Source organism: Lonchura striata, chromosome 4 (genome assembly GCF_050655825.1).
Source record: "Lonchura striata isolate lonStrDom1 chromosome 4, ASM5065582v1, whole genome shotgun sequence".
Classification (NCBI taxonomy): domain Eukaryota; kingdom Metazoa; phylum Chordata; class Aves; order Passeriformes; family Estrildidae; genus Lonchura; species Lonchura striata.
In genome coordinates, this window is record NC_140706.1 from 17675823 (window position 1) to 17689862 (window position 14040).

A 14040-nucleotide genomic window follows, 5' to 3' on the forward strand; every position below is an offset into this window, starting at 1 on the left:
GCAATACTAAAGCTGGCAAGAAATTGAGGGCTGTGCCAAAATATCATCTGAGCACACTGTACCCACATGAAAGACTAAAAATAACAGTCTCACTTGTACTTCTGATGGACAACAGGCACTTGTTTCCTCTTTTTCTCTTCTCCTTATATCTATTTGAAATGGAGGCAGATCAGGACAAAGAAAGCAGCATAACACTGGAGTACTGCCTGGCATCTTCCCCAACTGACCTGCTATGACTGCCATCATCTTGGAATATCAGCTTGGGATTCTTAGACCCTCACTGAGACTGAACTTTGAGACCCTTTCTGAAAGAAATATTCTCATAAAAAAGAAATTTCCTTCAGTTGAAACAAGGAGACTGTGGAGTTAAGCAAATGTTTCAGGCAGTGGAGGGGAGAACAAACTAAGTCTTGTCCTACTTTGCCAGTTTGTAAATCTAAAAATATGTCATCAACACATGTACTTGAATTATGGTCACAAAGTGTTGCAGCATTTTACCCACTTATGGGCAGAGTAGAAGCTAACAAATCTGTATTTTAAGCATATCCTAAATCAATAAAAAGTGGCTGAAAAAGTACATTCACAAGTGAAAAACCAAACATAAGTGGGCTGACCTCAGGATATCATTATTTATTGAAACATTTTTCTTTTCCTTCTGGTTTTAGAAACAAATGGCAGGTGCAAACAAAGAATAAATTTAGTCATCATTAGTTCTGCAGAGTATTTTTAATCATGCAGCTGAGATCTGGATAAATAATTCAGATTTTACTCTGTAAATATAAACCCAAAATCCATTTATAAACTGAGAATTCTTATTACTCTGTAGCTCTCAGGTTAAAAGTTTTTTTCAATTACCCAAGTATTCCTCCATAGCTGGTAACCACAATTCATGTTTCAGTTCCTTGGTACAACAAGGCAAAGGTAGAAACATACAATTTGTCTGTTTCATGCTAATCAACTTCTTTACTAGAATATTTGTGAAAATAACAAGCCAGGGGCTGAGTTGTAAGAACTTTCCTTTAAAATCAGCATATTTTCAGAATTTGGTATGTCTTTCCTGATACCTGGGCTGCTGTTTGAGGCCCAACACATTTCCAAGTGCTGTCTCATAATTCAGCACCTAGTTTTTGACTTCTATTTTAATTTCTGGCAAGTTCTCAGATTTTAGATCCACATAACACTTGAAGGTGTGGGGATGTAAGTGTACTGTACAGTCTCAGCTGAGTCAGCCTGGAAGCCCTTGGGGATCACTGTGAGTGTGTGATTCAGATATTCTTGACTGGGGGGGCATACCTTAATAGTGATATGACGTATAGAGGGGGGCATGCTGTGCTGAGCTCAGCAGCTCTTTCCTCCTTTTTGTGATATATTCCTCCTTCAGAGGAGATGAGGGGATGGCATGGGGATATCCACTGGTCAGGTAGAATAGACAAAGGCAGTGGATACACAACCACACCCAAAGCTACTCCTCATCCTCTCCACTTAGGTTTGGTGAGGACCACATCTCCAGAGCAGCATGCTTGGTCCTACTATCTCCTCTCAGCACTGGGAAGCCTCTCCTCTTTCCAGCTGAATATCCAGGATCTTCATCCAAGTCCTGATGCCTTGACATAGATCAAGTTAAGCTTCATAGACAAGCTCCATTTGCTGATTTGCTGAGCTATTTAAAGCAACCAAAAGGAGTTGCTGAGCTGCTAAGAAAAAGCAAGCCAGTGAGAATGTAGCTCACTGACAGAACCAATCAGCTGTGCTGTATACAATAAGTAGTAACTAATAATATTTGTGATAACAAATAAATTTACTTGCAAACAATTTTCCTTGGTAATTTCCTTGGTAACCTTTAAATTCTTTCTCAACATATCTTTTACCAGGAAATTTGCTCGTGGCATTAATACTTCAAGTGAGTGAAATGCCACAAATTGGCAAAGTATTTCACAGCCTGATAAGTCTTAAGGTTAAAAAAGCATGCACTAACTCTTCTTTATATTCCTTTTGCTGTCAGTCATAACCAGTGCCTTTGCACATGACATTTTGTGCTCCATTTCTAAAGATCAGAAATAACACTTCTCCTCTTACATATTTGTTGAACACAGGTAAGTCACCTGTTCATTTGAATACAGAAGGTGGGCTAAGCTTCCTTAATTCCCTGCTAAGTATTTTGTATTTTCAGCTCTTTGAGTGCTTTTTGTTTCAAACCTTATTTAATGTATGAGTCTCTGTCTCAGCCTCTTTGTTTTCTCTAAAGTTTGGGCCCAGGTACCAAAGTACTCACAGTAACAAGAGGAGTAAGGAATTATATGCATTGGCAATAGCACTTCCTGCTTGTCTCTGCAAAAGCCACATTCAATGCTTACAGCTTGCCTCATCCGTTTTAGTTTTACCATCAAACTACTACTTGGAAATTCCACCATTAAAGATACAGTTCTACCTGCAGGTAATGGATAAATACGCGGAAGAACACCAGAATGAATATGGAAATAGTCTTTAAATTAGATATTCAAAGAGGTTTTTGGTGTTTTGAGGAATGATAGACCAGGAAGCCTTATGGGTGAACACTATGAATTAGTTGAAATAATAATTTAAAACAAAGTAGCTAAACACTTGGGAGACCCTGACCAAATAGGGGCCAATCAGTGCAGTTCCTGCAGAGAGAAATATTATTGTGCTAATCTCCTAGAACTAACTCCTTGAATATGTTAATAAAGAAGAGCAGCTAGCATAATTTATTCTAACCTCTCTGGGCCACTGACAAAATTCTTTGCAAGAAGCTATGAAGGAAGCTAAGTAGTGATGGATCAAGAAGTGGTGGAGGAAAAGGAGGTGAAGGGCAGGATTAAATGGTCAATTTTGTCATGTCAAAGGATAACAGCAGTGGGCCCCAAGGTTCCAGCTCATCCACTTACTTATTAATCGTCTAGGAAGTGGGAATTGCTGTGAGGCAGCAAAATTTGCAAGGGATAAAAAATAGTTCAGCATAAGTTCAGAGATGTTTGTGTGCAAGTTCTGAAACAAACAGAACTGTGTGACCTACTCACTCTGACAAATGAATTATCAACAAAAGCAAAGTAAGGTATACCAGGTGGAAGAAATATGAATTACTCAACACCTCACAGAGCTCTAAATTAGAGTACCAACTTTAGAAAGGGACCTAGTTATCCTTGTAAATTACTTCAGTAAAGACTTCTGCTTAATGTGCAGCTGTACAAGATAAGCAAACATATTAAGATGCATAAAGAATGAGAACTAATAGAGAAAGGATTAAACTGCCAATGCTATAGTCTGATCTGAAATACTGTGTGCAGTACCAGTGACTCCATCTTATAAACAATAATGCTGATTTAGAGAGGGTTCAGTGAAGGACAATAGGAATGATCAAGAGCATTAAAAAGTGCTCTTATGAAAAAAGATTGAAGTCACTGGGGCTGTTGACCATGAAAAAATGGATGTCAAATTTACAAATTATAATGAAGGCTAAAGTGAATGTATGTCTTACAAAACACACACACAAAAGGAGGCAAAGCAACTAGAAAGAGGAAAATGGAAAAAAGATACACTGTTTCGTATAATTTGCAGTAAGAATGTGAAAATGAGAAAATCTTTGGGGCCAAGAATTGAAGGGGATTCATAAAAAGAGTGCTAGACAAGCATAAGGAGAGTGCCAGACAGAGGTACCCAGAGTTTTCAGGGGTAACAACTGATAGAAACAGCCTTTATTTCAACCAAACTCTGTTAGGGAGGGATAATGTGTCACAGTTTTTCAGACATCTCTACCCTTAAGTTTTGCTGAGCACCTCCCACATAATCATCCTAGAGTCCAGAAGAATACAAAGTATCACACATGATTAATTCCAGATGATTCCTAAAGTTCTATGCAATAGTTACAAATGCCTTCATTTTATATTGGATCCCACTTGCAATTCTAACCATGCTTTATGCATTAGGAGATTTTTAACCTATTTTATTAGTTTCTTACACTGATCTGCACTGAATTTATACACTGCTATTTTTAAAATTTGTAATGTAACAAATGTGGCGAAATAAATCAGAAATCTAAGTGTATTATGTCAAAAATTTATCACCCAGAGTTAGCTGATATTATGAAAAAATGTTAGCACATTTTCTTGAAAATATCTATTTTCCATAAAACCACCGTAACTGGCATTATTTATGCTAAAAATTGAAACTTTTTTACTGATTGTGTCCAAAATCTTCCATAGTTTTAAGAGAAGCTGATATTAGACTAAGTAGCCTTTAGCTCCTCTTGTAATCTCATTTCACTTTTAAAAACAGCAGCACTCTTTACTAGTCTGGTGGAATATTTTCCCCAGAAATAAAGATTTATTCAAAATCAACATTAATATTCAGAGAGCTCCTAAACCAATTCTTTAATACTACTGGGTGCAAGTTATTGGGCACAGTAGATTCTAAAATGCTTAATGGTTTTTGTTTCACATCCTTCCCAGTTACTAATAGAATAGAAAGTACTTAATTAATCACTTTAAGAGATGAATAAATCATGCTAATGATGAATACTTCTGTTTTTCCTGCATAGTGATTGACAATTTTGCAGTCCTGGTCAAGTTCTGGATCTCTGCCATTTGAAGGATTTCATTTACTTCTGATTTAGTTAAAATATTCCTTCTGCATCCCATCAGTAACACATTCTTTTTATACCCTTTTAACTTTCCTTGTTAATTGCCTGCTTTTTCTGACTGCTAACTTGGGCCCTTGGGTGAAGTGTTCTCCAAATGCACGTGCTACTGGTCTGTGGCAGCTGCTTCCACCTTCCACAAAGAGTTCTGTACTCTTCTGGCTATGTCACGAGAAACAGGTAGAGTGATACAACTAGAGCAGACCTATGAGAAGCAGCAGCAGGCACTGAGTACCTGGCATTCACATGGCATTTCTCAGGTGTCCTTCCTTGGGACTAGTTCCAGCCAGAACTCCTGGACACAACAGGACCTAGGTAGGTTTGGTGGATGGGAATGATCAAAAGGCTCATTTCAGGAGCACATTACTGACGTGGGTTGATATACTAACACAGAGAACTTCATAATAAATAAAATCCTTACTGATTTTTACAGGATCTGCCTGGCTGTCTGTACTGGGTCTGGCTGAGATGGAGCTTATTTTCTCATAGTAGCCTTCACAGTGCTTTTCACTGGTATCTGGAAAGGTGTTGGTAACACACTGGTGTTTTGGTACGGCTGAGCAGGCACAGCATCAGTGCTGTCTGTCAGCATTGCCCCCATCAGTAGGTTAGTGGTGGGCAAGATCCTGGGAAGGGACACAACCATGCCAGCTGACCCAAATTAACCAAAGGGATATTCCACGGGTATGGCAGCAGCTCATACATAAAAGCTAAAGGAGGGAGGAGGAAAGGGGGGCATTCCTTATTTACAATATTTGCTTTTTGGAGCAACCACTGCACGTGCTGAAGCCCTGCTTCCCAGGAAGTGGCTCAACATCACTCGCTGATGGGAAGGAGAAAAAATGTTGTTTTTTTCTCTCTGCTTGTGTGCACTCAGCTTTTGCTTTTGCTCTAGTAAATTGCCTTATCTCAACCTATGAATAATTTCCTATCTTATTTTCTCTTCCCTGTCCATCTGAGAAGGGGTAGGGGATAAGGCCTGGGGGGCATGTGGCATTCAGTGAAGGTCAACCCACCACATTCTCCCTTTCCAAATAACCATTAAAAATTAGACAATTTATCTTTTTTTTTTCTTAGTTGCACATATGGTGGAGATACCTTACATTCCTTCTTAAGAAACATATTTGTTCTTGCAGAATGAATCAATGAACCAGCGCTTTTTTCCTACTGAATCCAACAGAAATCAAAAGTATCTGCTGAAATAAAGGCACGAGAATATGGCCAAAGGTAATCTGCAGAGAAAATATACTTCACTATCAAAATTGCAGTTTGGGGGGGTTATATTTAATTAAGAAGCATGAGAGTTATCAAAAGAATCTAAGTGCAGGAAAAGTTTTAGGAGGTTATAATAAGCAGCTTTTGAGTTAGAGGTAGCAAAATATTAAATAAGTAAATTTTCAATCAGGGTAATTTTTAATTGACCTCTAAATTAAAAATAGTTTGATTATACACTGTTTGAAGAAAATTAATTATCCTTCTTTTCCTTCAAAGTATGGAAATTTTAAGGCCAAACCAATTTCTAAGCCAAAGTTAAAGAAGGGCAAATATAGGATTTTAAAAGCTAGGTGCAACCTTAACAATTGGGATAATACTGCTGTTCCATAATAAAGAGAAGGTAGACGTGACAAAACTTCCTGAGACAGCTACAGATTTAATAATGAGAGGGGCAAACTAAAACTTTAAAAAATCCATCACTTAGAGAATTTAGCTGAAACTCCCTTGATGTGTGGTATTGAGTAGTCTGAAATGGGACTAGTACAGGGAGCTGCTCCTGGGATGTGCTGCATATCCAGAGGAAACTGCAATGTGCTGCTGTTAGCTAGGAAAGCATCCTCCAAAATGGGACACTGCATTTCCTTCTCTCTGAGACATTACTCTGTAAGTAAAACAGAAAACTGAATTTCTGTTATTATAAATTCACCAATGCAAAGCCTGTTTCACACATGAAACCACTGCGTCTCAGTCCAGCATCTTAACTTTCTCTGTCGGTTGGTGGGGGACTGTTAGATAAAGATAAGATGATGAAGATTCAGTCAAGGTGAAATAGCATGTTACAGCTTAACTCAGACTTCCCTGATACCATCAGGGCTGAACTTAACTGTTGGTTGCACTTTACTTTCTGGATGTAGTGGTGAAATACAGTCATTGAATTACCTTGAGTTACCCAGTTGCTGGGCAGTTCAGGTTTCTATAAAATGTGATTATGTAGCTGAAATACTAGAGAAAGTCATATATCAGCAACAGAGCTGGGTACATAATAATTAATTTGTGATGAGGGGCCTTTTGCTTCATTTTCTATTTGTAATTTTCACATGCAATTATCTGGTATTTTTTGTCAAATAATTTCTATAAATATTTTTCATATGCAGGTTATTGGATTGCAGTTTAATCAAAGTATCTGATATTAGAAATTCAGAAGGGACTTTTGCTATTGGACATATCAGTCATGTGGGTTTTTCCTAATTGGTTGAGGATATCTCTCAGAATCTGCCTGCTAGTAAAAATAATAATAATTACAAATGCAAAGTCATCACTGCATTGATCATTCATGCCAATAAACCAATATGCTGGAATATTTGTGGAAAGCAAACACAAAAAGGATGTGAATAGTTAATTACAGCTCATTCATTTGAGCAACTATTTGCAAAAAATGCTTGGGAATGTTCCACAAACAGTAGCCACTGTTATCTTCTTCCCTCTCCTGTCTTTGAGCCTCTTTGTCTGTTGAAAGGCAGATGCTGGCATTCAGTTGTCTTTTCAGGACTCATCAAAAAGCCATATGCAATGTGAAAATTCAGGTAATAACACTTAAACAGAAATATAAAATAATTAAGTAGTAATCCAGTATAGAGTTCAGAATGATGGTTTGCACTGCCCAGTATATACTATTTGCTTGTAAAAAAATATTTTAGATTAATGTAATATATACATTAGCTAATTTTACAAGATACAGATACTCAACTCTGGATAGATTTTCCCCAAATCCCTGGTGACTCCTTAAATGAATCACAAAAATTAAAGTGAGATTTATAGTAACTGTCTTATAGTTTGGAATTCCTAGTAGAAGACATATATCCCTTTATTTCAATGTATAGATACATGGCTTCTCTGATCCTTTTTACAGATGATTTCCAGTTACCACATGGCCTGATTCAGAGAGTTATCCATTCTGCTTCAGTCATTAAAGTAGAATTGGAAGAAAAACTACTTGATCTCCATCCATACCCAAACATTTCTGCCTCGCCAGCAAGAATTCACTGATTCCTCTCGATAACTATATTATAAACCTGACTACATTGGGCATCAAAAAACTGAAGATACAATCTACATGATATTTACATACATTTGCATACATTTGCCTAGCCAGAATATATAGCTATTCTGATTTTCACATTATAAGAGAGCTAATGGAAGTATTGTCTGTTCCTTTGGTGCGCCTTTAGCTTTCTTTTTTTTCTTTTTCAGACATCAGTTTTGTGCACAAACTTTCTAAGTTGGCCCTGTGTCCCAGCTCTGCTTTTACTCAGCCATCTTCAGAGATTTTTTTTCAGTTTTTGTCCTCACCTTGACTTTACCCTCACTACACAGCTTTTTCATCCCAGCAGGGTTCTTTAAAACATCCCACTTCACCATTATTAATCCATGTGGAGCATTTGCACTGTTAACTTGTAGTGGACTCACTCAGCTTTGTCCTCCACAGTCCAAGATCTCCTCTCCAGTTCTTCCTCCACAGCTTCTTATGTGTTTTACCATCACTGTGAAGGCAAAACAGAACAGCAGAACAGAACGGGAGGACAAGATTGGTGCTGCACTCCCTGGACTTTGGTTGGCTCCATTTTGATAATTTCAGTAGTTTTTCCATTTTTTGTCAACACAGCCATCAAAAAAGGTGTGGTCAGTGACATTCAGCTACCATCCCAGGTTTCTCTGACTAAGCAAAAAAGCTACAGAACTTATCAAAGAGTTGCTGGAGAATAGAGTTTCAAGTTTATCTGTGTAGTCAAATTCATTCCATGCAGTTTTCACCTCTTAAATTTCCTAGCAACAGTCTGATCAGATGAAGAGGTTACTACAAGAAAACCAACCAGGAGGACAGGTTATTAGAGGGGGGAAAACAGGGAAATGTTTCTTCTTAAAAACTAGGAAAACCCCCCTCAGGATTTAGATATATGAAGTCTATGCTAAAATAAGGAGAAAGTTGTTAATAAGTAACTGTGGTTATTGTAACCCTCATAGGAACAGAAAGGCAAAAATCAGCCTCTGAGTCCTTTTCCTTGGACTCAAAATCACACTGGATAAGACTTATAATTTCTGTAGGGACGTCCATACCACAGTTAGAGGTGTGCTCTGAGTTAGGCTAAGAGCAGTAATATTCTTTAAGGGAATCTGTTTTCTTAGTCAGGCCTTCAGCTGAGTCTAGCTGCCAAAGCTAATCATGTTGTTTTTCCCCTAGAGCCCTGATTCAGTCAATTCAGGGGCAAAGATTTTGTATAGAATTTCTTCCCCAATTAGAGATTTCCAGAGACTGGTTTCAAGTGGCTAATGAGAATGTACAGGGATTATAAACACACTTTCTTTTGGTTATTTGGGATATGATTAATCCTATTTCCTGACTTCAGAGCACTAATATGTATATAATGAATTCTTTCTACTGTTGTCCTAATTTTCTTTAGATTTCAGGTATGAAAAAGGGGGTAAAAAAATGAAGTTGAATTAGAACTACATTTGGCATTAAACAATTTGGTTGGAGTCAGGAAAATGGCTTTGAAAGGATTTTTCTGTTCACAAACTACTTGAGCTTACAAAATAGCCAGTGAAGGCTTAAGAACCTTATGGCAAATTCTCTGCTGAAAGTAGTTTTATATATTCCTTTTCTCATACTGTCACCAAAAGTGAATGTATGTATTCTTGCATTAACAGTTTAAAGGCAGACTGAAGCAGAGCTGCAGGAGAAGCAGTTATCAAAGTTAGGGTTAAGTAGCTCATTGCTGCGAGCTCTGCAAAAAGATTGTGCCTAGTGTTTGTTCTGTTTCCATTTTTAAATTGTTTCTTAATGAATTTAGGTGAAATCTAACAACAGAATCCCATATAACCCTTATCTAAAGAAACTAAACCCTGAAAACTTGTCATTATTGGTAGACTAAAACCTCTGAGGGGGAAAAAAATTATTGCAAAATTACTGAACAGTGTATAATTATGGGCTAGCCAGGTCAACAGAAGTACTGGAGGAGTGCCATAAATTCTGCTACTTGTGAATGTATCACCTAAGTATATATCTATTTAGGAAAGAATTAAAAGTAATTTAAGTGCCTATATACAGATAGTTCCTCCTTTTGTATGATAGGCTTTCTTGAAGATAATTTAGGAAGAAGTCTGTAGGATTTAAAAAAATATGTTTTCCTTTTAGGAAATGCCTTGAAATCCTTCTTTGTATTATTTTTGCTTTGGGAAAAAAAAAACAAAAACCTCAAAACCAATCAACCAGCCAACCAAACAAAAAAAAACAATTTTTTGTTTGTATGGATATGCTCTGTGCTGAGACAAAATCAGAGAACATTTTCTGCTACTTATTATACCTGATCTTTTCTTCCACCGACCTATAACATCAGCTGGTGTCCTCTCCCAGTCTCTAGTCAGGACTAAGTGAAGGACAAAGAGGTTGTAAAATGCCTTACTAGCTAGAGCTGTTAACTTTTGTGCAAGGTAACTGTTCTAGCAGATCTAAGACTTCAAGAACAACTGTTCTGTTTGTGTGCACATATGCTTCTATTTTTCTCTGTATATGCAATACCACAATTATGAGCCTCAATTACTGTTACTTTAAAAACTTAAACTATGGATCTGCTCCAATTTTTCTAAGTCTAAAACTGTCAGCCAGTGCTTAAATTGCAGACTCTTTCTGACAAATGCCCATTTATGAGATACATTACAGCATGGTTCACATCCACCTTCAGTGAAACAGAGTGAAATAATCTAACTGATTGCAGAGGTTAATTTGGTCCATATACTTTGTCAATAGCAGGTCTGAGGAAAATTAGCACCAATAATTACAATACTGGTGTAAGTCATTAATCTTATTAGAGTGATTTTTAGCAATTTAAGGACTGAAGGATCATGTATGTCAGAACTTCAGTAATATCCTTGGCTTTTAATAAATGTCAAAAATAGAATTTAGAATGTTTTTGCTTACAAGTTTATTCACTATCCAAGAACATAGAATATGCACTGATCATTTTCAAGACACTGTTACAAAATTCAGATTCAAGCCAAATTGGATTTGGATACTATTAGACTGTATATTTTATAAAAGGCAAATATGGTCTGATTTTCTCTTCAACATCAATCAGAAATAATTTTCCTTTCTTTTCCATTTGAATGTCTGTATATGTGTACTAGTTCTGTCTGTTTAAGTTTCTCCACAGCAGCCCCCATGTCTCTGTGCCATGCATTGGTGAAGGTGTTGGTAACACACCAGTGTTTGGGTACTGCTGAGCAGCGCTCCCACAGCATCAGTGCTGGATCCCCAACATTCCCTCCTCGCCGGGGGCTGGGGGAGCAAGCTCCTGGGAGGGGGCATAGCCAGGACAGCTGACCCACAGGGACCAAAGGGATATTCCATGACATATGGTGTCTGCTCAAAAAGAAAATCTAAGAGAAGGGAGGAGAAAGAGGGGCTTTTGTTATTATAATTGTCTTCCAGAACCACCATTAAATGTACTGAAGCCCTACTTCCCAGGAAGTATTTGGACAAGACTTGCTGATGAGAAGCAGAGAATAAATAAATCCTTTGCTTTCCTTTGCTTCTGCACACAGACTTAGCTTTTGTTGCATTAAACTGCCTTTATCTCCACCCATGCGGTGGAGCTCCTGCCCCACCCTGCTGAGGAGAGGAGTGAGAATGGATTAGTGAGCACCCGGCATCCAGCCGAGATAGATCCACCACCATAGGCTACCAAGGCACTGGGATTGCTGTTTCTCATACAGAGCCCAAAATGGGGGGTCCATTTTTATTATACCATAACATGCAAGTAAAAGATTATTCAACTACCAAAGAACCTATTGCAAAACTGATATGTCAGAACACAAGCTGTCCAGCAGTCCATGAGTACATTTGTGAGACAATTTTCTACATGGAAAAACATAAAAATAATGGGAAGGATGGACTTCCTGAAAATGCTTCAATCAACAGAGAACTGAGATAAGCATTAACATAAAATAGTAGAGTTTAAAATGCTTGGGATGGGATAGCACAAGTAAAAGCAATAGATTTCAAAAAAGACACTAGTGTGATACTAGTGCTACAGAAAATGAAGCTCAAGGAGAACCAGCAGATGTTTCAGACACAGTATTAGAGCAAAAGCACAGAAGGAAGCTAGCAAGGGCACTAGAACATACATTTCACTAGAACATAAATTTGAACATGAGATTTCAAATCAAATATACAGAAGGAGAATTTACTTAGAAAGTATAGAAGTGCAGCAGAAATTTTGGGCCAAAAATGAGAAAGGCATGGAAACAAACTGAAATTCACATTGTAAGGAACACTCCCAAGCAACAAGCAATAGGACAAGAGGAAATGGCCTCAAATTGCACCATGGGAAATTTAGATTTAGCGTAGGTGTGGCAATGGACTTGGCAGTGCTGGGTTAATGGTTTGATTAGATGACCTTGGAGGTCTTTTCCAACCTAAACAATTCTATGATTCTACAGGGTAAGGAGATAGAATTCATTAAAGATGTGAGTATTTGAAGGCAAACCAGGTAAAAAAAGCAGTCTCCTATTGAGTATAATAGAAAAGCTACTTATTGGATATACCAAGAGGACTGACCACAGGTTTCCATCTTCTTAGATGGTCCTTCTACTTATTTCCAGGGATAAAGGTATTCACAGAATCTAAATAAGATGGGTATTTTTGAGGAAATGTCAATTGCTTATTGCAATATTAGTATTATACTTCCTATAGGATTTGTTGTCAGTCCAACATCACTCAACATTTCTATTTACTAGTGTCTAGAAGTATAGAAAAATTATTCTATTGATATGGTACCAAGTAGGGAAGGACTTCCAGTTTATTGATGTCTTGTTTAGAATCCAAAATCTATTAGACCTGAGTTCAATAGTATAGAAATTTTCTAAAATAAATTTAATAAATGAAATGTTCTAAATAAATGTGAAACTTTTATGAACGCAGGTTTCATAAAATTAGTGTTGCAGCTGCCAGCACTGTAAGTTGTCATGAACAGATTAAACAAAACAACAAACAGGTACCACTGAGCCTCCCATCCAGTTGCAAAAAAAGCTCATAAAGTCTTTTCCAGGTATGTAATTTGTTTTAGTCTCAACAGTAGATTTATGGAGACATGAATGGAATAAAGATGCTGAGATCCTCTGCTTGCTGTCAGCAGAATCCCTGCAGGCTTTATAGAGTTCTGCTAAATATAATAAACAGCTTCAACTCTTCCAAAATCAGTCCTTCAGGCACAAATGGTTCATTAGTACACTAACATTTACCTTCATCAGCTATCTGTGTAGCCTGCCTCATGCTCACAGCAGGACCCTTGCCTTTCTTCTACCCTTCCAGGATTTCTATCTATTAAAGGATAAGAAAACTGATCTATTTTTATTCTGAGTTTCAGGCTTCTATCTTACTGGCTTCTCTAGTTTACTATTCCAATTTATAGATGAACTTGCTGCTTCTAAATACACAAACAACACTATTGTAGACATATAGGACTAAAATTTACATGTATACCGATGATGGTATGTGTGATGTCTAGCACTGGGTTTGATTTGTGAACAAAAGATTGATTTCCTAGTTTCATTTTCATAGACAAGATTCACAATACCTACCCATAACTTCTATATTCCTGCAAATGTTAGTTTGATTTACTGTTACACTTGAATTTCTCATTGTTTTTGTTTTTAATATATATCAGCTCTTTTAATAAACACTGAAGTCAAATCTTCCCAACTAATGTTTTCTCACATGTAGTTATGATATATAATTTGATACTTTTCTGGTATACAGACCCTAAATTTTGGCTCTTGACTTTGAACATCTCTAGCATTCTCTTAGTCTTACAGGATTTTGGCTTATCCAATTTACACCTGCTCTTCAAGGATTTGTATTTCTTTTATTTCCTGATACAGATATGATGTTATCTCTAATTTGATCTTGGACTGATGTCGGATCTTTTCTCAACTGCTGTAGAGTATATCTGCAGTCGCTTTAGTTCAGAGCTTTCTTATAGATAAGACATTGAATTCTTTTGCTCTTTGATTTCACTGGACTCAGAAGTGTTTCAGTAACTACTAATATTATTAAGCTTTAGTGTGATTTCTTGAAACAAAAAGGATTCCTTAGAGAGACAATCCCTTTTATGTGTATA

The 14040-nt window shown here is 37.2% G+C and overlaps 1 long non-coding RNA gene across 1 annotated transcript in view; it reads left to right on the forward strand.

Moving 5' to 3' along the window:
• LOC110484030 (uncharacterized) overlaps nt 1-13622 on the forward strand; it is a 32974-nt gene extending 19352 nt beyond the window's left edge. Inside the window, exons 2-3 of the long non-coding RNA XR_014954748.1 lie at nt 5788-5878; nt 7776-13622. This is a non-coding gene — a long non-coding RNA (uncharacterized LOC110484030). The remainder of the gene's footprint in view (nt 1-5787; nt 5879-7775) is intronic.
• The last annotated feature ends 418 nt before the right edge of the window (nt 13623-14040 follow it).